Raw genomic sequence first — 23,095 nt, 5'->3', positions numbered from 1 at the left:
CATAGGAGAAGCAGGACAGGGTGGTTTTGGGATGTTTTTGTCCTGTTTTGGGGCTCTGACCCTGTATCCCATAGAAGAAGAATGGTGAGGTTGTCTTGGGCTAGTTTTTGTGGTGTTTTGGTTTGTTTGACTGCTCTTCCTCAGTGCCTTTGGTCCGGAGGTGGAGCGTGCGAGGGGTCACAGCTCAAGGTGGGCCATGGAACAGGGCGTCACGGCCACCTACGAGGAGTGGAGAGGGACCGACATTGGCACAGCAGAGAATCATGGAATCCCAGAGTGGGTTAAGGTGGAAGGCACCTGAAAGCTCACCCACTCCCAACCCCTGGCACTGGCAGAGACACCTTCCACTAGAGCAGCTTGTTCCAAGCCTGTGTCCAACCTACTCTTGAACACTGCCAGGGATAGGGCTCAGCCAGCCCAACTCACACACCGAGTCCAAAGCAGCCACTCTGGGGAAGTCTCTTGAGGTGTTCTGGCAACTCCTACAGCACCCCAAGATCGCCATCGCCACCCACCTCCTTCCACACTCCTGTGTCCACAGGCATCACCAGCTCCGAGACACCAAGACGGGAACCACCAGAGGAGCTGCTCTTGCCTCCTCCACCGGTAGCTTGTGTTCCGTGGGGCAGCTGTCGTCTCCCGGTGCCTCTGCTGGAGGGTTCTGTGGGGTTCTGTGACCTCACACACCTGAACACGGGGAGTTCCAGAATCAGCCACCCCTGTGGTCTCCATGTCCCCAAGGTCATTGTGATGCATGAGCTCTGACTGGGTCCATGGGGTGCTCTGGAGGTGCTGCAGGCATTCTCTGGGATTCTCTAGGGGTATCCCCAGGATGCCCTGGGAGTGCACAGAGACACAGGGCCGTGGAGAAAGCTGCTTGAAGCACCACAAGAGCAGGCAGGACACACAAATGGGGTGCCTGGGGCATCCAAAAGTCACCTGCACCTCCCATCATCCTGGGGCCTCCAACCCCAAATGAACCCAGGGACCCAAAATCCTGGAGGAGCCCTAAAAATGTTGCTCCACCCTCAAAGCCACCAGCCCCAAATTGCTCCTTGTTTTCCCCAAACTACATCCCATGGGGCATTCCAACCCCCCCCCCCCCCCTTGTATCAGGGAGCTGGGAGGCAGCCCCTTATTGAGGGGTGCCTAATTTGGGGTCTCTCCCCAAAAAGACCAAGGAGGTTTTGTGGGGGATGAGTACGAGCACCTGCGGCAGGAACTGGGAGCACTGGGAGGGACTGGGAAGGACTGAGAGGGACTGGGAGCACCTGCAGCAGGTAGTGGGACCACTGGGAGGCATTGGGAGTTGAGCACAGCTGCAAGCAGGAAGACTTGTGGAAGAGACTGGGAGCACTGGGATATTGAAAGCCCAGCAGTATCTTTGTCCGCCTCCATCTCCTCCCCAGCCCTCAATCTGGTGGTGTCAGTGCTGTCCTCAGTGGCACCTACAGCAGTGAACCTCCTCATTACAGCCAGAGGAACCCAAGGATGCTCTGAGGAAGCTGCTGACTGGATGTGTTTGAGCACCCATACACTGCCTTCCTTCCTCTGCAAAGGGGTCCCAGTGTACCTGATGACGGGCCACGTCTGTCTTTCCTGTGTTGCCACCTCTTGTTTTCCTTCTTCCACTTGTGATGATGTTGTCTTCAAAGACATGTCAGTTTTCATCCCCTGCTACGTCAGTATCTGCCCAACTTTACTGACCACAGACTTTCTGTCAATGGGGTCTCTCATTGTATTTGAGTAAAATAAATGGTCCTGCAGCAACTTCTTCTCTGTGATATGTCCTCACACGTCAGGAATGAAGGGGAATGAAAGCAGCTTTCTGGCTGCTCCAGCTCTGGGATGGCTGCTCTGTGCCTGCAGCAGGAAGAGCTCTTGGGGAACCCAAGGCCTGGGGCTGTTGTGCTGGTGTGGGGAGATGGGATGGCATGGGGTGGCTGCAGAGCTCTCGGGGTGTCCTGGGCAGGGGAGCAGGGAACACAGGGGTCCCTGCAGGGGACTGCCCTGCAATGGCACAGGCTGGGGCTGCCTGGCTGAGAAGAGCCCATGGGAGAGGTCTGGGTGGGCAGGAGCTGGACAGGAGGCAGCAAGGGAGGACAGCAGCATCGTGGGCTGTATGAGCAGGAGCACGGCAGGAGAACAAGGGAAGGGATGATCTGGAATCCTCCATCCAGGTTTCAGATCCCCAGTTCAGGAACACTATTGGCAAGCAGGAGTGGGTTTAGCAACGGGCCCTCAGGACAGGCAGGGACTGGATCACGGTGCCTGTGGGGAGAGGCTGGGGGAGCTGGGCTTCTCCAGCCTGGAGAAGGGGAGGCTGATGGGGACCTGAGATCTTGGGAAGGGAAGGCTGTTGGGGACTGGCTGCCTGTAGAGACAAGGAGGTCATGGAGAATACAGAGCCAGGCTCCTCACCGTGGTGCCTGGTGGGAGGACAAAAGGCAGTGGGGGACAGTGACAGAGGAGAGGCTCAGCCAGGACAGAAGGAAACCCACCACATCCCCATCTTCTCCCCTCCCCCCCTTTTGCCCCCCCATTCCCCCTCCCCCTTTTTCCCACCCCCATTCCCCACATTCCTGCCATTTCTCCCCCTCTCCCTCCATCCCTCCCCCTTTCTCATCCCACCATCATTACCCCCCCCCCCCCTTATTTACATGCAATTAGCGTAGGTCCTGCTTTATTCACATGCAGTTCATGCAGGGCGGACCTGATTTACATGTTACTAACATAGACCCTTCCTCATTTACATGTTATTAATGTAGGGCCTACTTAATTTGTGTCCTTTTAGTGGAGGACCTGCTTTATTTACATGTCATTAACATAGAGCCACTCGTATTTGCACGTTCTTACTGTAGGACTTCCTGTATTTACATGGTGCTGTGCCAGGACCTCCTGTATTTACTCACTCATTAACGTAGGACCTATTTTATGTACGGTTGCTGTCGGATCTGCTCTATTGACAGGGTATTGGGACAGGACCTACTTCATTTATGGGCCATTACTGTAGGTCCTACTATGTGGGGGGAGGGGGGCCACAAGGAAATGAGGGACCCCAAAGCCATGGGAGGGACCCAAATACCCTCCAAGACCCCCAAACACCTTAAATATCGCCCCATATTTCCCCACAAGCCTCTCCCTTAACACCAAACCCATCCATAACCCACAGATCCCCCTCCCAGCACCGCTGAACCCCCAAAATCCCCCCAAAGCCCCAAACTCCCCCATGTCATCCCCTATAGACCCCAAATCCTCCTCCAGGACCCCCAAATATCCCTCATCCCTCCCAAAAAGCGGCGCTGGGACCCTTTAGGGACCCCAAGCCCTCCCCATAACCATCAAATTCCACTTCCCAGACCCCCCCCAAATCCCCATATTCCCCCGTTGGCACCCACCAGCCGCTGCTTCCCCTCCTGCAGCTGCCTCCTCAGTGGCCATAGGGCAGCTTCTGGGGAGTCCATGGGGCTGCCCCATAGCTCTGGGCCCTGCTGGATCTGGGCCCCCCGAGCCCCTGAGAGCCCCGCGGTCTCCAGCATCAACCTGGTGGCAAGGGGGACCCAAAGCCAAACGTTGAGGGGAGTTTGGGGGGCCCAAAGGGGTCCAGATCCCATTTTGGGGACCCCAAAAGGACTGCAGGGACCATGGAGGGCTTGGGGGCACCCCAAAAGGTCCCAGCACTGGGTTTAGGGAGAGTGGGGGGGGGCTTTAAGGACCCCTATGAGCCCAGCCCCCACTTCAGAAGGAAACCCAGGGGGGTTTAAAGTATAGAGGGGGTCCCTAAAGGGTTCTGGGGTTCAGGAGTGGGGAGGAAAAGATCATGGGGTAGGGCCCAGGGGCAGTTTTGGGTTGCAGGGGGGGAAACCGGGCTGCAGGATGTATTCGGGGGGGTCCTTGAGAGGGTTTTGGGTGCATGGGGGAATCCATCGGGTGGTTTTGGGGTGCACAGTGGGTGCTTTTGGGGTGCAAGGGGTTGTTTTGGGGTGCAGTGGGGGTAGATTTGGGATGCGGAGGTGTGTTTTGGGGTGCAGGGGGGTGGTTTTGGGGTGCCGTGGGGCTTCTGGGATGCATGGGGGTGGTTTTAGGGTGCAGGGGTTGTGTTTTGGTATGCAGGGGGCATGGTTTTGGTGTGCAGGGGGGCGTTCTGGGATGCAGGGGGTTGTTTTGAGGTGCAGGGGGGATGGTTTTGGAGTGCAAAGGGGGTGTTTTTGGATGCAGGGGGATGGTTTTGGGGTGCAGGGGGGTGTTTTGGTCCCTGTGAAACTCCCCAAAACCCCATAGAGGTCCCCAAAACCCTCTAACGCTCCCCACCCTGCCCCCCAAACCTGAATCTCCTTGAAGTGCTGGTACCTGAGCCCCGAGTTAAGGAGGAAACCTGGGGGGGGGGGGGTAAAGGAGGGGTTGGGGGGGGGTCGGGGAGGATCATGGGAGAGAACTGGGGGTTCCTGGGGATCCCAATGGGATTTGGAGGGGTCCTAAAGGAATTTGGGCTCCTGTGCATGGATCTGGGTAAAGAAAAGGGGTTGGGGGGGTCACAAGGGGGAATTGGGGGGTGCTGGGGTTCTTGCGATCCCAGTGGAATTTTGGGGGGGGCCTGAGGGGTTTTGGAGGCTCCCCAATGAGCTTGGGGGTCCCCCCGCATTTTGGGGTGCAGCAGGTACCACAGCAGGTTCCCTTTGATCCTCATCACATTCCTATAGGAACACACACCCCCCCCCCCCCGCCATGTATTTTAGGGACCGATCCGAGGTTTGGGGTCCCTCCAGATGTTGCAGTTCCTCCCCCCCAGATGTTGGGGTGCCCCCCTCACCGCGGGTGCCGCACGTGGCCCATGATGTACTCCCGGATGGGGGCACAGGGCCCCGTGCACAGCCTGGAGGTGGGGGGGAGACAAAGAGAGGGGGTCAGGAGCACCCCAACCCCCCCAGGACCCCAAAAGCCCCCACTGGGGGGTCCCGCGGGCTCCAACCTGCGCAGGTCGGGATCGGAGGGGAGCTCCAGCTCCGCCATGATGTGCGAAATTGGCGCGCTGGGAGCGCCGCGCGGCACGACGGGAGTTGTAGTCCAAGCCGGGCGGCGCCTTAATGGTGCTGTATGGGTGTCGCACTGCATCATGGGAGTTGTGGTCCAGGCTGGGCGACGCCATGACAGGGCTCTCTGGGTGCCGCGTTGCATGATGGGAGTTGTAGTCCTCTCCTGGGCAAAGCCATAACGGGTCTCTATGGCCAGCGTGGGGCATGATGGGAATTGTAGTCCTGGCTGAGCATCGTCATAATGGGGCTCTATGGGAGCAGCGTTGCATGATCAGGGTTGTAGTCCCTGTAGGCTATGGGTCTCTATGGGTCTCTATGGTTCACTTTGGGTCGCTTTCGGGCTCTCTGGGGTGTCTATGGGGTATCTATGGATCTCTATAGGGTCTCTGTAGGTATCTATGGGTCTCTATGGTCTCTAAGGGGCTCTACAGGTCTCTATGAGTCTCTGTGTCTCCCTATAGTCTTTATGGGCCTCTATGGGTCTACATGGTCTCTATGGGTCTCTCTATGGTCTCTATGGGTCCCTGCAGGGTCTAACCATGGAGGGGGGGGGTCTCTTTACGAGTCCCTTGGAGGGGGGAGCAGCAGCTGCGCCAGTACCAGGACGCGGGGGGCTGCAGGGGGCAGAGCTCGAGACCCCGAGACCCCCCTCTACCCCCATTGCCCCCATTACCCCAAACTGCTCCCATTGCCCCATTACTGCCATTGCCCCCATATAAAGCCATGGAGCCAGCAGTGGGTGTGATCCTGTCCCTGCCCCATAGGGTTCTATAGGGGTCCATAGGGATCCCATCGCCCCCCATCTCCCTCCTTTCTACCCCCCACCGGCCAAAGCGCGCTCTGTTCCTGTCGCCCCGCCTACTTCCACAGCAGCCAATCAGCTCCTGGCTCCGCCCACTGCACCGCAGAGCCAATCAGAACGCAGGGCGGGAGAGTAGCCTCCCCGCTCCCCTCAGCTGACTCCGCCCCCTGTAACGGCCGCAGGTGCGAGGAGAGGTGGGGCGGGCGGGGGGGCAATGGAGGACAATGGGGCCTATGGGGGGTAATGGGGGGCAATGGGGGCAATCGGGGGCTATGGTGTGCAGTGGGGCCAGTGTGGGGTTTATGGGGGCAGTGGGGGTAATGGAGGCAATGGGGCCAATGTGGGGGTAATGGGGGGCAATGGGGGCATGGGGGGCAATGGGGGGTAAGTGGAGGGGCAATGGGGATCCTGGGGTCTCCATGGGGCGAACTGCGGCCCTTTGGGGGATCAAACTTCAGAACTTCATTTCCTCACCTTCATTTCCTCCCTTTTTTCTCCTCATTTCCCCCATTCCCTCTGCATTTCCCCCATTTCCTGCCATTTCCCCCCATTCCTGCTATTCCTTCCCATTTCCCTCCCATTTCCCACCCTTTCCTCCCTATTTCCTGCCATTCCTCCATTTCTCCCCTATTTTCCCCCACTTTCCCTCCATTTCCCCCCTTTCCCACCATTTCTTCCATTTCCTCCCAAATTCCCCTCCTTTTTCCCTCATTTCCCCTCCATTTCCTCTCCATTTCCCTCCCATTTACTCCCAATTTCCCCCTACCCCTATTTCCCCCATTTCCCTCCCATTTCTCATTTCCCACCATTTCCCCCCTTTTCCCATTTCCTCCCCATTTCCCCTCCTTTTCCCCCCATTTCCCACCTATTTCCCCCCCCATCCCCCCCCCCCCAGGCTGTTCCCATGAGCCGCCACCGCTCCCCTCCCCCCCCGCGCCGCCGCCACCGCCGCACACGGCGGGAACTGGACGGGACCAAATTGGGGCGCGCAAGGTGGGGGAAGGGGGCCCGGGCCCGATCCTGGCCCCTGCGCGCCCCCCGCAGCCCCTTCCCCCCCCCACGTCACGTGGTCATCACCCAGCACCGCCTCCTGCCCCACCCCCGCGGGCTCTTCGCCCGCGAGGTCACCTCGGGTCACGTGGGGCGGGGCTCCATAGGGAGGACCCAGACCCCGCCCCATAACTTGGGGGTCTCCACAGGTGGGGAGCCCCCTAACTTGGGGGAGGGCACAAAGGGGGACCCTCAGACCCCGCCCCATAACTTGGGGAGCACAAACGGGAGCTCCATAGTGGGGACCCAGACCCCACCCCATAGCTTGGGGGGCACAAAGGGGGCGCCTCATAACTTGGGGGCGGGCACAAAGGGGGACCCCCACACCCCGCCCCATACCTTGGGGGGCACAAACGGGGGCTCCATAGGGGGGACGCAGGCCCCGCCCCATAACTTGGGGGGGACAAAGGGGGCACCCCATAACTTGGGGGGCTTCATAGGGGACTTCCTGAGCCTGCCCCATACCTTGGGGGGCACGAAGGGGGCGCCCCATAACTTGGGGGAGGGCACAAGCGGGGACCCCCAGACCCCGCCCCATGACTTGGGGGCCACAAAGGGGCCCCCCCCTAACTTGGGGGTTCCAATGCCCGCCCCCCAACACCCCATAGCTCGGGTCCTGGCCGCCCGCTTGGGGGCGCTGTTGCACCGGGCGCCGGTGCTGCTACGGGAGCGGCGCCGCTCGGTGCTGGGGGCGCTGCTCCGTGGGGGGGGACACCGGGGCTTCCCTCCCCGGCTCTCGCCGCTGCTCCGGGGGCACCGGGACCTGAACCCGGGAGCTCGGGGCTCGAACCGGCGGCCCCTGGAGCCTCAATGGGAGCCGCAACCAGATGCGCGGCGGGACCGGGACATCCCCAGCCAGATCTTTGGATCCAGTGTGGAGCAGTGGGAAGTGAGTTGGGAATGAGGGTAACGGGTGGCAATGGGGGGCAATGGCGTAATAGGGGGTAATGGGGTAACAGGGGCAATGGGGGTAATGGGAGGCAATGGGGGTAAAGGGGGGTAATGGGTAATAAGGTCAATGGAGACAATGAGGGGCAATGGTGGGCAATGGTGACTCTCCCCCCGACCCCAGAGCCCTCCCTCCTGGAGCCCGGTTCCACTCTTCCAGCCCCATGGAATTTCGTGTCTGTGTCAGCGCTCTCCCCCGCAACTGGACCCGGACCTGGATCCGTGTCCATGTGTGGAGCATCCGGATCCAGATCCCATAGGATCTGCTCCCAAGCACCAGGAGCTGCGATACCAATGGGATCCAGTGCTCCCAGATGATCCAGGGCTCTGGAATGAGGGGGAGCTGCAGCATGAGCCGGTGCTTCGGAACGATTCCATGCTCCCAGAGAGCCTGGTGCGGCTCCAGCATGATCCGGGGATCTGGGATGATCCAGGGATCCAGAATGATCCAGGGATCCGGGATGATGCAGGGATCCAGAATGATCCAGAGCTCTGGAATGATCCATGGCTCCAGAATGATCCAGGAATCCAGGATGATCCAGTTTGGCTCCATCGTGATGCAATGCTCCGGAATGATCCAATATCCCGGCATGATCTGGTTCGGCTCCATCAGGATCGGTTCGTGTTCCAACAGGATCCAGTGTTCTGGCATGATCCACAGCTCCGGAATGACCCAGTTCAGTCCCATCCCAATCCCACTCGGCTCCATTCAGATCCAATTCAGTCCCATTCCGATCCTGTTCGGCTCCATTTGGACCCAATTCAGCTCCATCCCAATCCCATTCAGCTCCATTCAGACCCAATTGGGCTCCATCCTGATCTGGCTCAGTCCCATCCTAATCCCATTCGGCTCCATTCAGACCCAGTTCGGCTCCATCCAGACCCAGTTCGGCTCCATCCCAATTCAGTTCCCCTCCATTTAGACCCAGTTCAGTCCCATCCCAATCCTATTCAGCTGCATCCCGATCCCATTCGGTCCCATCCTGATTCAGTTCCGCTCCTTTTGGACCCAGTTCAGCCACATCCCAATCCCATTCGTTTCCATTCAGATCCAATTTGGTCCCATCCCAATCCCATTCATCCCTATCCTGACCCCATTCAGCTCCATTTGGACCCAGTGCAGTCCAATTCCAATCCCATTCGTCTCCATCGCAATATGATTCATCCCTATCCCAACCCAATTCAGCTCCATCCCGATCCCATTCGGCCCCATCTGGGTCCGGTCCGCCTCCATCCAGACCCAATCCAGCTCCATCGGAGTTCAACACGGCTCCATCCGGACCCATCCCGGCCCCATCCAGATCCGATCTGGCTCCATTTAGACCCAATCCGGCTCCATCCGGATCCAATCCGGTTCCATCTGGACCCGTCCCGGCTCCATCCAGCCCCAATCCAGCTCCATCCAGACCCCCCCCAACTCCGCTGCTGCTGCCCTGACCCGGCACCCTGGGGCTGCTGCTGGCGCTGGGGCTGAGAGCCCACCCCACCACCATTAAAGGCTCCTTTGCTTTCAACATCATTTTGGGGTGAAACCAGCACTTTTAGGGTCATATACTGGGTTATAATGGGTTATAATTGGGTTATAATGGGGTATAATGGCCGTATAAGAGGGTATGATGGGTTGTAATAAGGTTATAATTGGGTATAATGTGTTATAATGGGGTTACAATGGGGTATAATGGGGTTATATTGGGTTATAATGGCCTATAATAGGGTATAATGGGGTTACAATGGGGTATAATGGGTTATAATGGGGTTACAATGGGGTATAATGGGTAATAATGGGGTTATAATGGGGTATAATGGGTAATAATGGGGTTATAATGGGGTATAATTTGGTTATAATAGGGTACAACGGGGTATAATGGCGGTATAATAGGGTATAATAGATTAAAATGTGTTGTAATAAAGTTATAATTGGGCATAATGTGTTATAATGGCATATAAAGGGGTTACAATGCGGTTATAATGTGGTTATGATAGAGTATAATGGGGTATATTGGGGGATAACGAGGTATAATGGGGTATAATGGAGTTATGATGTGGTTATAATGGATTATAATGTGGTTATCATGGGGTATAATGGGGTATACTGGGGTTATCTCTTTCACGGACACCCCCCTGTCATGGGGGAAGAGCCTGCATGCCCCAGTGAGGTTGGGAGCTACGCTGGTGGTGGCTCATGCCTCCGGTAGGGTCTCCCATTCCAGACCGGTCTCAACTGAAGGGGCAGACAAAGTGTGTCCATGGGCAGGATGGGCTCACCAGCCTTGGGGCAGCCATCCTAGGAGAAGGACAGCTCTAACTTCAAACCGGGCAGACGGAGCTCGTTGGGCCCTGTAAGGCCATCCATCTCAGAAAAGGACACTCTAACCAAGCCTGCGACCGGAGGACTTTGCTGTCACCGTCCAAGCTCGCTAGGCCCTGGCAGACAAACATCAGGCGTAAAGGACGGGGCCAGTTCTGCGCATGCTGTGCCTCACCTAAAAAACCCACTGCTCCTTGGCTTTTTAGTCAGCAGCGCACTTGTAGTAAGCGTGGGTAAAGCCCCTCCCAAATCAAGTCAAGCCATCATCATAATAGTTGCTAACAAAGCCTAACGTCCTTGAAGTTAATCATTTACAACCCCATACATCAATCAACCCCAGTCACAAATCAACCCCATCCTTCAATCAAACCCATTCTTCAGTCAACACTATCCTTCAGTCAACCCCACCCTTCTGGCAACCCCGTTCTTCAATCAACTCCATCCTTAAATCAACCCCAGTCGCAAATCAACACCATTGTTCAATCAAAACATCTTCAATCAACCCCAGCCTTCAATCAACCCCAGCCTTCAATCAACCACCATCACCAATCAACCCCATTCTTCGATCAACCATATCCTTCAATCAACCCCATCATTCAATCAATCATAGAATCATAGAATAATTAGGGTTGGAAAGGACCTGAAGATCATCCAGTTCCAAACCCCCTGCCATGGGCAGGGACACCTCACACTAAACCATATCACCCAAGGCCTCGTCCAACCTGGTCTTGAATGCTGCCAGGGATGGAGCATTCACAACCTCCCTGGGCAACCCATTCCAGGGCCTCACCACCCTCACAGGAAAAAATTTCCTCCTTAGATCCAATCTAAACTTCCCGTGTTTCAGTTTTAACCCGTTACCCCTTGTCCTATCACTACAGTCCCTACTGAAGAGTCCCTCTCCAGCATCCGTATAGGCCCCCTTCAGATACTGGAAGCTGCTATGAGGTCTCCACGCAGCCTTCTCTTCTCCAGGCTGAACGGCCCCAACTTTCTCATCCTGTCTTCATACGGGAGGTGCTCCAGTCCCTGATCATCCCCGTGGCCTCCTCTGGACTTGTTCCAGCAGTTCCATGTCCTTTTTATGTTGAGGACACCAGAACTGCACACAATGCTCCAGGTGAGGTCTCACAAGAGCAGAGCAGAGGGGCAGGATCACCTCCTTCGACCTGCTGGTCACGCTCCTTTTGATGCAGCCCAGGACATCGTTGCTTTCTGGGCTGCGAGCGCACACTGCCGGCCCATGTTCATTTTCTCATAAAATAATAATAATGGGGCTCTATGAGGCTATACTGGGGTCTATGAAGTAACAATAAGGCTCTATGAGGCTGTAATGGGCTCTGTGAGGCAATAATGGGGATCTATGAGGGAATAATGAGGTTCTATGGGGCTATAATAGGCTGTATGATGCAATAATGGGGCTCTATGGGGCTATAATGGGGTCTATGAGGCTATAATGGGGTCTATGAGGCAATAATGGATCTCTATGAGGCAATAATGGGGCTCTGTGAGGCAATAATGGGGCTCTGTGAGGCAATAATTGGGCTCTATGAGACAATAATGGGGCTCTGTGGGGCTACAATGGGGTCTAAAAGGCAATAATGGGGCTCAATGAGGCAATAATGGGGCTCTATGGGGCTATAATGGGGCTCTATGAGGCTATAATGGGGCTTGTATGGGGCAATAATAGGCCTCTATGAGGCTATAATGGGGCTATAATAGGGGTCTATGAGGCAATAATGGAGATCTATGAGGCAATATTGAGGTTCTATGTGGCTATAATGGGGCACCATGAGGCAATAATGGGGCTCTATGAGGCAATAATGGGGTTCTATGGGGCAGTAATGTGGTCTATGAGGCAGTAATAGGGTTCTATGAGGCTATAATGGGGCTCATTGAGGCAATAATGATGCTCTATGTGATAATAATGGGGCTCTATGGCGAAATAATGGGGCTCTATGAGGCAATAATGGGGCTCTATGAGGCAATAATGAGGTTCTGTGACGCAATCATGGCGCTCTGTGAGGTAATAATGGGGCTCTTTGAGGAAATAATGGGGTTTTATGGGGCAGTAATGGGCTGTATGATGCAATCATGGGGCTCTATGGGGTTATAATTGGGCACTATGACACAATAATGGGGCTCTATGACTCAATAATGGGGCTCTATGAGGTAATAATGGGGCTCCATGGGAGAATAATGGGGCTCTATGAGGCAATAATGGGGCTCTATGAGGCAATAATGTGGGTCTATGGGGTTATAGTGGGTCACTATGACCCAATAATGGGGCTCTATGAGGCAACAATGGGGCTCTATGACGCAACAATGGGACACTGTGATGCAATAATGGGACTCTATGGGGTTATAGTGCGGCTCTATAAGGCAATAATGGGGCTCTATGGGGCTATAATGGGGCTCTGTGAGGCTATAATGGGGTCTATGAGGCAGTAATGGATCTCTATGAGGCAATAATGGGGCTCTGTGAGGCTATAATGGGGTCTATGAGGCAATAATGGGGCTCTATGGGGCTATAATGGGCTTGTATGGGGCAATAATAGGCCTGTATGAGGCTATAATGGGGCTATAATAGAGCTCCCTGGGGCAATAATGGGGCACTATGAGGCAATAATGGGGCTCAATGAGGCAATAATCTGGCTCTATGGGGTTATAATGGGGTCTGTGGGGTTATAATGGGGCACTATGACCCAATAATGGGGCTCTATGAGGCAACAATGGGGGACTATGACGCAATAATGGGACTCTATGGGGTTATAGTGGGGCTCTATGAAGCAATAATGGGGCTCTATGGGGTTATAATGGGGTTCTATGAGGCAATAATGGGGCTCTATGAGGCAATAATGGGGCTGTAAGGGGCTATAATAGGCTGGATGATGCAATAATTGGGCTCTATGGGGCTATAATGGGGCTCTATGTGGCTATAATTGGTCTTTGTGGCAATAATAGATCTCTATGAGGCAATAATGGGGCTCTGTGAGGTTATAATGGGGTCTATGAGGTTATAATGGGGCTCTATGAGGCTATAATAGGGTCTAAGAGGCAATAATGGGGCTCTGAGGCAATAATGCGGCTCTATGGGGCTATAATGGGGCTCTATGGGGCTATAATGGCGCTCTATGAGGCTATAATGGGCTTGTATGGGGCAATAATAGGCCTCTCTGAGGACATAATGGGGCTATAATAGAGCTCTATGAGGCAATAATGGGGCACTATGAGGCAATAATGGGGCTCTATGAGGCAATAATTGGGCTCTATGGGGCTATAATGGGGTCTATGAGGCAATAATTGGGTCCTATGAGGCTATAATGGGGCTCTATGAGGCAATAATGATGCTCTATGAGGTAATAATGGGGCTCTATGGCACAATAATGGGGTCTATGAGGCAATAATGGGGCTGTAGAGGGCTATAATGGGTCTCTATGAGGTAGTAATGGGGAACTATGAGGCAATAATGGGTCTCTATGATTCAATAATGGGGTTCTATGACCCAATAATGTAGCTCTATGAGGCAACACTGGGGTTCTATGACGCAATAATACGGCACCATGATGCAATAATGGGGCTCTATGAGGAAATAATGGAATCTATGAGGCTATAATGGGGCTCTGTGGGGCAATAATGGGCCTCTATGGGGCAATAATGGGGCTCTATGAGGCTAAAATGGGGCTTTACGAGGCTATAATGTGGCTCTATGGGGCAAAAATGGGGCTCTATGAGGCAATAAACGGGTTCTATCGGGTTATAATTGGGCTCTCTGATGCAATAATGGGGTTCTATGGCGGTATAATGGGGCTCTATGGGCCTATAATGGGGCACTATGAGGCAATAATGGGGCTTTATGAGGCAATAATGGGGTTTATGAGTCAATAATTGGGCTCTATGAGGCAATATTGGGGTTCTATGGGGCTATAATGGGCTGTATGATGCTATAATGGGGTTCTATGGGGCTATAATGGGGCTCTATGAGGCAATAATTATAGAATCATAGAATAGTTAGGGTTGGAAAGGACCTTAAGATCATTCAGTTCCAACCCCCCTGCCATGGGCAGGGACACCTCACACTAAACATGTAAGTTCCTCCGTTCTTCATATTACCACTGCTTTGTAAATGGAGGCTGGCCTTTGCTCTCCACACTAGAATGATGTATGATGTAGAACCCACATTGGAGATAAGGTAAGAACAGATGATCCAACTGATGAAAGAACACGAGACACAAACTTGTTGCCCAAGGATGCTCTGAAACTGGAATCCTTTAACTGCTATCTATGTGAATCACCCAGAATTTGTTTTACAACCTGCAGTTTAGCGAGAATTAAAGTCCTTTTTCTTGGGTATCACAGTATCACAGTATGCTAGAGATTGGAATGAACCTCGAAAGATCATCTAGTCCAATCCCCCTGCCGGAGCAGGAACACCTAGATAATGTTACACAGGAATGCGTCCAGGCGGGTTTTGAATGTCTCCAGGGAAGGAGACTCCACAACCTCCCTGGGCAGCCTGTTCCGGTGTTCCGTCACCCTCACTGAGAAGAAGTTTCTTCTCAAGTTTAAGTGGAACCTCTTGTGTTCCAGTTTGTACCCATTACCCCTTGTCCTATCATTGTTTGCCACTGAGTAGAGCCTGGCTCCATCCTCGTGACACTCCCCCTTTATATATTTATATACACCAATAAGGTCACCCCTCAGTCTCCTCTTCTCTAAACTATAGAGACCCAGCTCCCTCAGTCTTTCCTCATAAGGGAGATGCTCCACTCCCTTAATCATCTTAGTTGCCCTGCGCTGGACTCTCTCCAGCAGCTCCCTGTCCTTCTTGAACTGAGGGGCCCAGAACTGGACACAATATTCCAGATGGGGTCTCACCAGGGCAGAGTAGAGGGGAAGGAGGACCTCTCTCGACCTACTAACCACCGCCCTTCTAATACACCCCAGGATGCCATTGGCCTTCTTGGCCACAAGGGCACAGTGTTGGCTCATGGTCATCCTGTCGTCCACTAGGACCCCCAGGTCCCTCTCCCCTACACTGCTCTCTAACAGGTCGTTCCCCAACCTATACTGGAACCTGGGGTTGTTCCTGCCCAGATGCAGGACTCTACACTTTCCCTTGTTATATTTCATCAAGTTATTCCCTGCCCAACTCTCCAGCCTGTCCAGGTCTCGCTGGATGGCAGCACAGCCTTCTGGCGTGTCAGCCACTCCTCCCAGCTTAGTGTCATCAGCAAACTTGCTGATAGTACACTCAATTCCCTCATCTAAATCGTTGATGAATATATTAAATAATACCGGTCCCAGTACTGACCCTTGAGGCACTCCACTAGTTACAGGCCTCCAACTAGACTCAGCCCCATAGACTACAACTCTCTGGCTTCTCTCCTTCAGCCAGTTCGCAGTCCACCTCACTACCTGATCATCCAGTCCACACTTCCTCAATTTAGCTGTGAGGATGCTGTGGGAGACTGTGTCAAATGCTTTGCTGAGGTCAAGGTAGACCACATCCACCGCTCTGCCATCATCCATCCACCGTGTTATTTCCTCATAAAAGGCTAAGAGATTGGTCAAGCATGATTTCCCCTTGGTGAAGCCATGTTGACTGCCCCTCATAACCCTCTTAGCCTTGATATGCCTTAAGATGGCACCAAGGATAAGGTGTTCCATCACTTCCCCAGGGATGGAGGTGAGGCTGACCGGTCTATAGTTACCCAGGTCCTCCTTCTTGCCCTTTTTGAAGACTGGAGTGACATTTACTTTCCTCCAGTCCTCAGGCACCTCTCCCGTTTCCCAAGACTTGGTAAAGATGATGGAGAGTGGTTTAGCAATGACTTCCGCCAGTTCCCTCAGCACCCGCGGGTGCATCCCATCTGGACCCATGGATTTATGGATGTCCAGATTGCTCAACTGGTCTCTAACCCATTCCTCATCGACTAAGGCAAACCGCTCCGTCGACCTGACTTCATCTAAGGTCTCAGAGGTACAGGGCTCTTCAGGACTGCCTGCAGCAGAGTAGACAGAGACAAAGAAGGCATTCAGTAACTCTGCCATCTCTGTATCTTCTGTCACCAGGGCACCCATCCCGTTCATCAGTGGGCCTACATTGCCTCTGGTGTTAGTTTTATCTGCCATGTATTTGAAAAAGCTCTTTTTGCTGTCCTTGACCCTTCTCACCAGGTTTTATTCTAAGGAGGCCTTAGTCATCCTAGCTGCCTTCCTACATCCTCTAGCAGCAGCCTTATATTCCTCCCAAGTGGCCAGCCCCTCCTTCCATGACCTGTAAACTCTCCTCTTCCACTTGAGCATACCCAGCAATTCCCTATTTAGCCACGCAGGTCTCCTGGCCCTCTTCCTTGACTTCCTACGTGTCGGGATGCTCCGATCTTGAGCTCGGAAAAAGCACTCCTTGAATGCCAACCAACTATCTTGGGCCCCTTTACCTTCAAACAGCCTTGCCCATGGGATTTCCCCTAGCAATTGCTTGAAAAGGCCAAAGTTTGCCCTTCTGAAGTCCCGGGTTGCAATTCTACTTGCTATTCTACTAGTCCTACCACACAAGATCCTGAACTCCACCATCTCGTGGTTGCTGCAACCCAGGACAGCAGCCCTCAACCCTTACTGCTTTGACCAGACCCTCCTTGTTAGTGAGGATGAGATCCAGCAGCGCTCCTCTCCTGGTCGGCTCATCCACCATTTGCAGGAGGAAGTTATCATCCATACACTGGAGGAACCTCCTGGACTGTGGCTGGGTTGGTGAGTGGTCCTTCCAGCAAACATCAGGGAAGTTAAAATCCCCCACGACGACCACAGCCTGTGACTGTGAGGCCGCTCTCAGCTGCCTGTAGAAGGCCTCGTCAACTTCCTCACCCTGATCTGGTGGTCTGTAACAGGCACCTACAACAGTATCCCCCCTGCCAGCCTGCCCCTTAATTCTCACCCACAGACTCTCAACTCGCTCGTCATCTGTCCCTGGACAGAACTCGGTGCATTGTAGTTGCTCCCGCACATAAAGAGCAACCCCACCACCCCGCCTGGCTGGCCTGTCATAGAGGCGTCACAGAGGATTCATAGAGGGATCATAGAGGTGTCATAGAGGAGTTATATAGGCGTCTTGAAGTATTCATAGAGAGTCACAGAGCAGACAAAGGGGAGTCATAGAGGAGTCATAGAGTGGTCGTAGGGGAGTCATAGAGGGGTCAAAGAGGAGTTAGAAGAGTCGTAGAGAAGTCATAGATGACTCATAGATGAATCATAGAGGAGTCACAAATGAGTTTTAGTGGATTCATAGAGGAGTCATTGATAAGTCATAGAGTAGTTATAGTAGAGTCATAAAAGAGTCATAGTGTCCTAGTGTCCTAGGGGAGTCATAGAGTAATCATAGAGAAGTCATAAAGGAGTCATAGAGGACTCACAGAGGAATCATGGAGGAATCATAGAGGACTCATAGATGAGTCATAGTGGAGTCATAGAAGAGTCATAGAGGGGTCTTAGAGGAGTCTTAGAACAGTCTCAGAGGAGTCTTAGAGGACTCATAGTGGAGTCATAATGGTGTCATAGAGAAGTCATAGACATGTCAAAGAGGAGACAGAGAAGTCAATGAGGAGTCATAGTGGAGTAAGAGTGGGGTCATAGAAGAGTCGTAGTGTCCTAGAGTCATAGAGGAGTCATATAGGAATCCTAGAGGATTCATAGAGGAGTCATAGAGGAGTGTTAAAGGAGTCATACAGGAGTCATAGAGTAGTCAAAGTGGAGTCCTAGAGGAGTGTTAAAGGAGTCATAGAGGAGTCACAGAGTAGTCAAAGTGGAGTCCTAGAGGAGTCCTAGAGGAGTCCTAGAGGAGTGTTAAAGGAGTCATACAGGAGTCATAGAGTAGTCAAAGTGGAGTCATAGAGGAGTCAAGGAAAAGTCATGGAGGAATTATGGAGGAATCATAGAGCAGTCTTTGAGCAGTCATACAGGAGTCCAAGAGGAGTCATAGAGGTGTCATAGAATAGTCATGGAGCAGTCAAATAGGAATCGTACAGGAATCTTAGAGGAATCATAGAGGAGTCATAGAGCACTCAGAGAGGAGTCACAGAGGTGTCATGGAGGGGTCATAGAGGGCTTATAGAGGAGTCAAAAATGGGTCAATGAATGGTCATAGAGGAGTCATAGATGAGTCAGAGAGTCATAGAGGAGTCATGGAGTCATAGAGTCACAGAGGCGTCATAGAGTAGTCATAGAGGAGTCATAAAGGACTCAGAGTAGTCATAGAGGAGTTATAGAGGAGTCATAGAGGAGTCATGAAGGAGTCAAAGAAGAGTCATAGAGGAGTCATAGAGGTGTTATAGTGTCATAGAGGAGTCATAGAGGTGCCATGGAGGGGTCATAGAGGTGTCATAGTGGAGTCATAGAGGGGTCATAGAGGGGTTATAGAGGAGTCAAAAATGGGTCAATGAATGGTCATAGAGGAGTCATAGATGAGTCAGAGAGTCATAGAGGAGTCATAGAGTCACAGAGGCGTCATAGAGTAGTCATAGAGGAGTCATAAAGGAGTCAAAGAAGAGTCATAGAGGAGTCATAGAGGTGTTATAGTCTCATAGAGAAGTCATAGAGGGGTCATAGAGGATTCAAAGAGCAGTCAATTAGGGCTCATAGCGGATTCATAGTGGAGTCATAGAGGAGTCATAGATAAGTCAATAAGGAGTGATAGTGGAGTCATGGAGGAGTCGGGGAGGAGTCATAATGTCATAGAGTCACAGAGGTGTCATATAGCAGTCATAAAGGTGTCATGGAGTCATAGAGGAGTCATACAGGAGTCATACAGGAGTCAATAAGGAGTGATAGTGGAGTCATGGAGGAATCATAGAATAGTTAGGGTTGGAAAGGAGCTTAAGATCATCCAGTTCCAACCCCCCTGCCATGGGCAGAGACACATCACTCTAAATTGTATCACCCAAGGCCTCATCCAACCTGGCCTTGAACACTGCCAGGGATGGAGCATTCACAGCCTCCCTGGGCAACCCATTCCAGGGCCTCACCACCCTCACAGGAAAGAATTTCCTCCTTAGATCCAATCTAAACTTCCCCTGTTTAAGTTTTAACCCGTTACCCCTTGTCCTGTCACTACAGTCCCTAATGAAGAGTCCCTCCCCAGCATCCCTATAGGCCCCCTTCAGATACTGGAAGCTGCTATGAGGTCTCCATGCAGCCTTCTCTTCTCCAGGCTGAGCAGCCCCAACTTTCTCATCCTGTCTTCATACTGGAGGTGTTCCAGCCCCTGATCATCCTCGTGGCCTCCTCTGGACTTGTTCCAACAGTTCCATGTCCTTTTTATGTTGAGGACACCAGAACTGCACACAATGCTCCAGGTGAGGTCTCACAAGAGCAGAGTAGAGGGGCAGGATCACCTCCTTCGACCTGCTGGTCATCCTCCCTTTGATGCAGCCCAGGATACCGTTGCTTTCTGGGGCTATAATGGCATCTATGAGGCAATAATGGGGTTATATGGGGTTATAATGGGTCTCTATGAGGCTATAATGAGGCTCTATGAGACAATAATGGAGTCTATTAGGCAATAATGGGGTGCTATGGGGTTATAATGGGGCTCTATGAGGCAATAATGGGGCTCTATGATGCTATAATGAGGCTCAATGGGGGTATAATGGGTGTCTATGAGGCAATGATGGGGCTCTATGAGGCTATAACAGGGCTATAATGGGGCACTATGAGGCAATAATGGGGCTCTACGAGGATATAATGGGGTCTATGACGCTATTATGGAGCTCTGTGAGGAAATAATGGGGATCTATGGGCTATAATGGGCTGTATGATGCTATAATGAGGCACTATGATGCAACAATGGGGCACTATGAGGCTATAATGGGGTCTACGAGGCAATAATGGGGCTCTATGAGGCAATAATGGGTCTTTATGAGGAAATAATGGGTCTCTATGAGTAAATAATGGGGCTCTTTGAGGCAATAATGGGGTTCTATGGGGCTATAATGGGCAGTGTGCTGCAATAAGGAGGTTCTACGGGGCTATAATGGGATTCTATGGGGCTATAATAGGGCTCTATGAAGCTCTAATGGGGCTCTATGGCGCTATAAGGGGGCACTATGATGCAATAATGGGGCTCTATGAGGCTATAATGCGGTCTATGACGCAATAATCGGGTCTATGAGGCTATAATGGGGCTCTATGAGGCTATAATGGGGCTCTATGAGGCAATAAAATAGTTCTACTGGGTTATAATGGGGACTATGATGCTATAATGAGGCTCTATGGGGCTATGATGGGGCACAATGAAGCAATAATGGAGCTCTATGAAGCTATAATGGGGTCTGTGAGGCAATGATGGGGCTCTATGAGGCACTAATGGGCTCTATGAGGCAGTAAAGGGGTTCTATGGGCTCTATGAACTAAGAATGAGGATACATGAGGCTATAATGGGATCTATGAAGCAATAATGGGGTTCTATGGGGTTATATTGGGTCTCTATGAGGCTAAAATAGGGCTCTATGGGGCAATAATATGGCTCAATGAGGCAATAATGGGGCTCTATGAGGAAATAATGGGGATCTATGGGGCTATAATGGGCAGTATGCTGCAATAATGGGGTTCTGTGGGGCTATAATGGGGCTCTATGAAGCTATAATGAGGCTCTATGAGGTTATAAAGGGGTCTATGATGCAATAATGGGATTCTATGGGGTTATAATGGGGCTCTATGAGGCTATAATGGGGCACCATGATACAATAGGGGTTTTAAGAGGCAATAATGGGGTCTATGAGGCTATAATGGGACTCTATAGGGCTATAATGGGGCTCTATGTGGCTATAATGGGGCTCTATGGGGCAATAATGGGGCTCTATGAGGCTATAATAGGGCTCTATGAAGCTATAGTGGGGCTATAATGGGGCTTTATGAGGCAGTAAAAGGCTTCTACTGGGTTATAATGGGGCCTATGATGCAATAATGGGGTTCTATGGGGCTATAGTGGGGCTCTGTTGTGCTATAATGGGGCACTCTGAGGCAATAATGGGGCTCTATGAGGCAGTAATGGGGCTCTATGGGGTTATAATGGGGCTCTATGAAGCAATAATGGGGCTATATGAGGCTAAAATGAGGCTCTATGAGGCAATAATGGGGCTCTATGAGGCTATAATGGGGTCTATGAGGCTATAGTGGGTATTTATGGGGCTACCTCACACTAAACCATGGCACCCAAGCCCTCCTCCAACCTGGCCTTGAACACTGCCAGGGATGGAGCATTCACAACCTCCCTGGGCAACCCATTCCATTGCCTCACCACCCTCACAGGAAAGAATTTCCTCCTTAGATCCAATCTAAACTTCCCCTGTTTCAGTTTTAACCCGTTACCCCTTGTCCTTTCACTGCAGTCCCTAATGAAGAGTCCCTCCCCAGCATCCCTATAGGCCCCCTTCAGATACTGGAAGCTGCTCTGAGGTCTCCACGCAGCCCTCTCTTCTGTTCCTAACCTGTAGCTGTGCCTGGGATTGCTCCGACCCAGGTGTAGGACCTTGCACTTGGCATGGTTCAACTCCATGAGGTTGGCATCAGCCCACCTCACAAAGGCAAAGTGCAGATGTCTGATGGTGAGAAGGCCAAGCCCTGACTGCAGCCCTTAGGGAAGAGCCTGAAATCCTGAGGATGAAATGTCTCCTCATAGGTCTTGAGGAAAGAGGCAACTGCCATAGCCCAGGGCACAGAGGCCTTTTGTTCTTTTGGGCCTTTCAGCCTTGCCAGAACCCTGTCATCTCTGCTGCAGGCTGTCCTACACTGGCCCATGCCTGCACCTCTTTCCCTTCAGGCTGTTGACACCCATCTTGCTTTCCCACCTAGCTCTCACCTGGCATTTCTGTACCTTCAGTCCCATCTCTGCACCCATCGCTGTCTGTTCCTTGAAACACAAAGCCATGGGCTGAGCCAGACTCCCTCTGGGTGACCTCTTGCACCACAAGTCCACCTTTTGAGAGACATTTCTCTTTCCTAGCTTTGAGTCTGAACCTTCCAGGCTGCACTTTGTAGAGGTTTCCTTCTCTTCCTGCTAGCAAGAAAACCTCCATCATCTCTGCAGCCACATTTCAAGTAGTTGTAGGCTGCTACTATAGTGTCAATTCAGCAGGTGGAGTGAATATCCCTCAGCAAGCTGATCTAAAGTGGACTTATAGAAGAATGTATGAGGTCATCAGTATAGAGAACTAAGCACCATGGGAGAGCAGTGGGAAAAGACAATGGCCTGGATTGAGAACTTGTTGGCAAGAGCCAAAAGGAAAGGTGGTGTCCTTGGGTGCAAGGTACCCCATGCTCTGGGGACAGGGCGCCTCATCCGGGACAGCTTCCTGCCTGTAGCACCCTCTCTGCTGCACACACCCCACTCTCTGCCTGCACTCTCAAGTGTCTCACAGAAGCTTTGCACCTCCCCTGCAGCAGGGACACCTCACTGCAGGAGGTTCCTGCATTCCCCAGGCTCAGGGATGGATGCTGCATTCCAGGCAAGTTTGGGTAGTGCAGGACAGGGAGACAGGAAGGTGGGCTCATGGGGCATGATGAGCAGCGTTCAGGCACCCCCAGCAGTGGGCATTCCCCATGTGCCACACGGAGGCATGTTCCCAGGAGGGAAAGTTCTCAGATAGCCTCTGGTTTGTCCAGGGCCTGCAGCCACGCTCCAGGAACACCTACTCCTCCTCCACCTACAGACACCAACTGCTCCCCATTGCTGGGCTCCATCCTGCTTGTAAGCATTTGTTAAAGCCCTGAACCATCACCTTGCTTCTTGCTGACTTCCCTCCACCCTCTCTCACCTCCCTACATACTGCTCATTGCCAACAGTAGCTAACTGAAGAGTTAAGAAGCTCTCAAGGCTTTCCTCAGGGGCTGACCATGTTTCTCCATTCACCGTTGATGGATGCATTGAGTGCCAGGTGTGAGGTTCCTGCAGAGGCA

General features: G+C 52.5%; 1 long non-coding RNA gene across 1 annotated transcript in view; it reads left to right on the top strand.

Moving 5' to 3' along the window:
* Positions 1-23,095, top strand: part of LOC133263079 (uncharacterized) — a 112,379-nt gene that overhangs the window by 34,515 nt on the left and 54,769 nt on the right. The window contains exon 2 of the long non-coding RNA XR_009741439.1: positions 190-276. This is a non-coding gene — a long non-coding RNA (uncharacterized LOC133263079). The remainder of the gene's footprint in view (positions 1-189; positions 277-23,095) is intronic.

This window comes from Pezoporus flaviventris, unplaced genomic scaffold (genome assembly GCF_033815535.1).
Source record: "Pezoporus flaviventris isolate CSIRO_AGI_PZ_B2104156 unplaced genomic scaffold, CSIRO_AGI_Pfla_v1 ptg000245l, whole genome shotgun sequence".
Classification (NCBI taxonomy): domain Eukaryota; kingdom Metazoa; phylum Chordata; class Aves; order Psittaciformes; family Psittacidae; genus Pezoporus; species Pezoporus flaviventris.
This window is presented reverse-complemented; position numbering and strand designations above follow the sequence as displayed.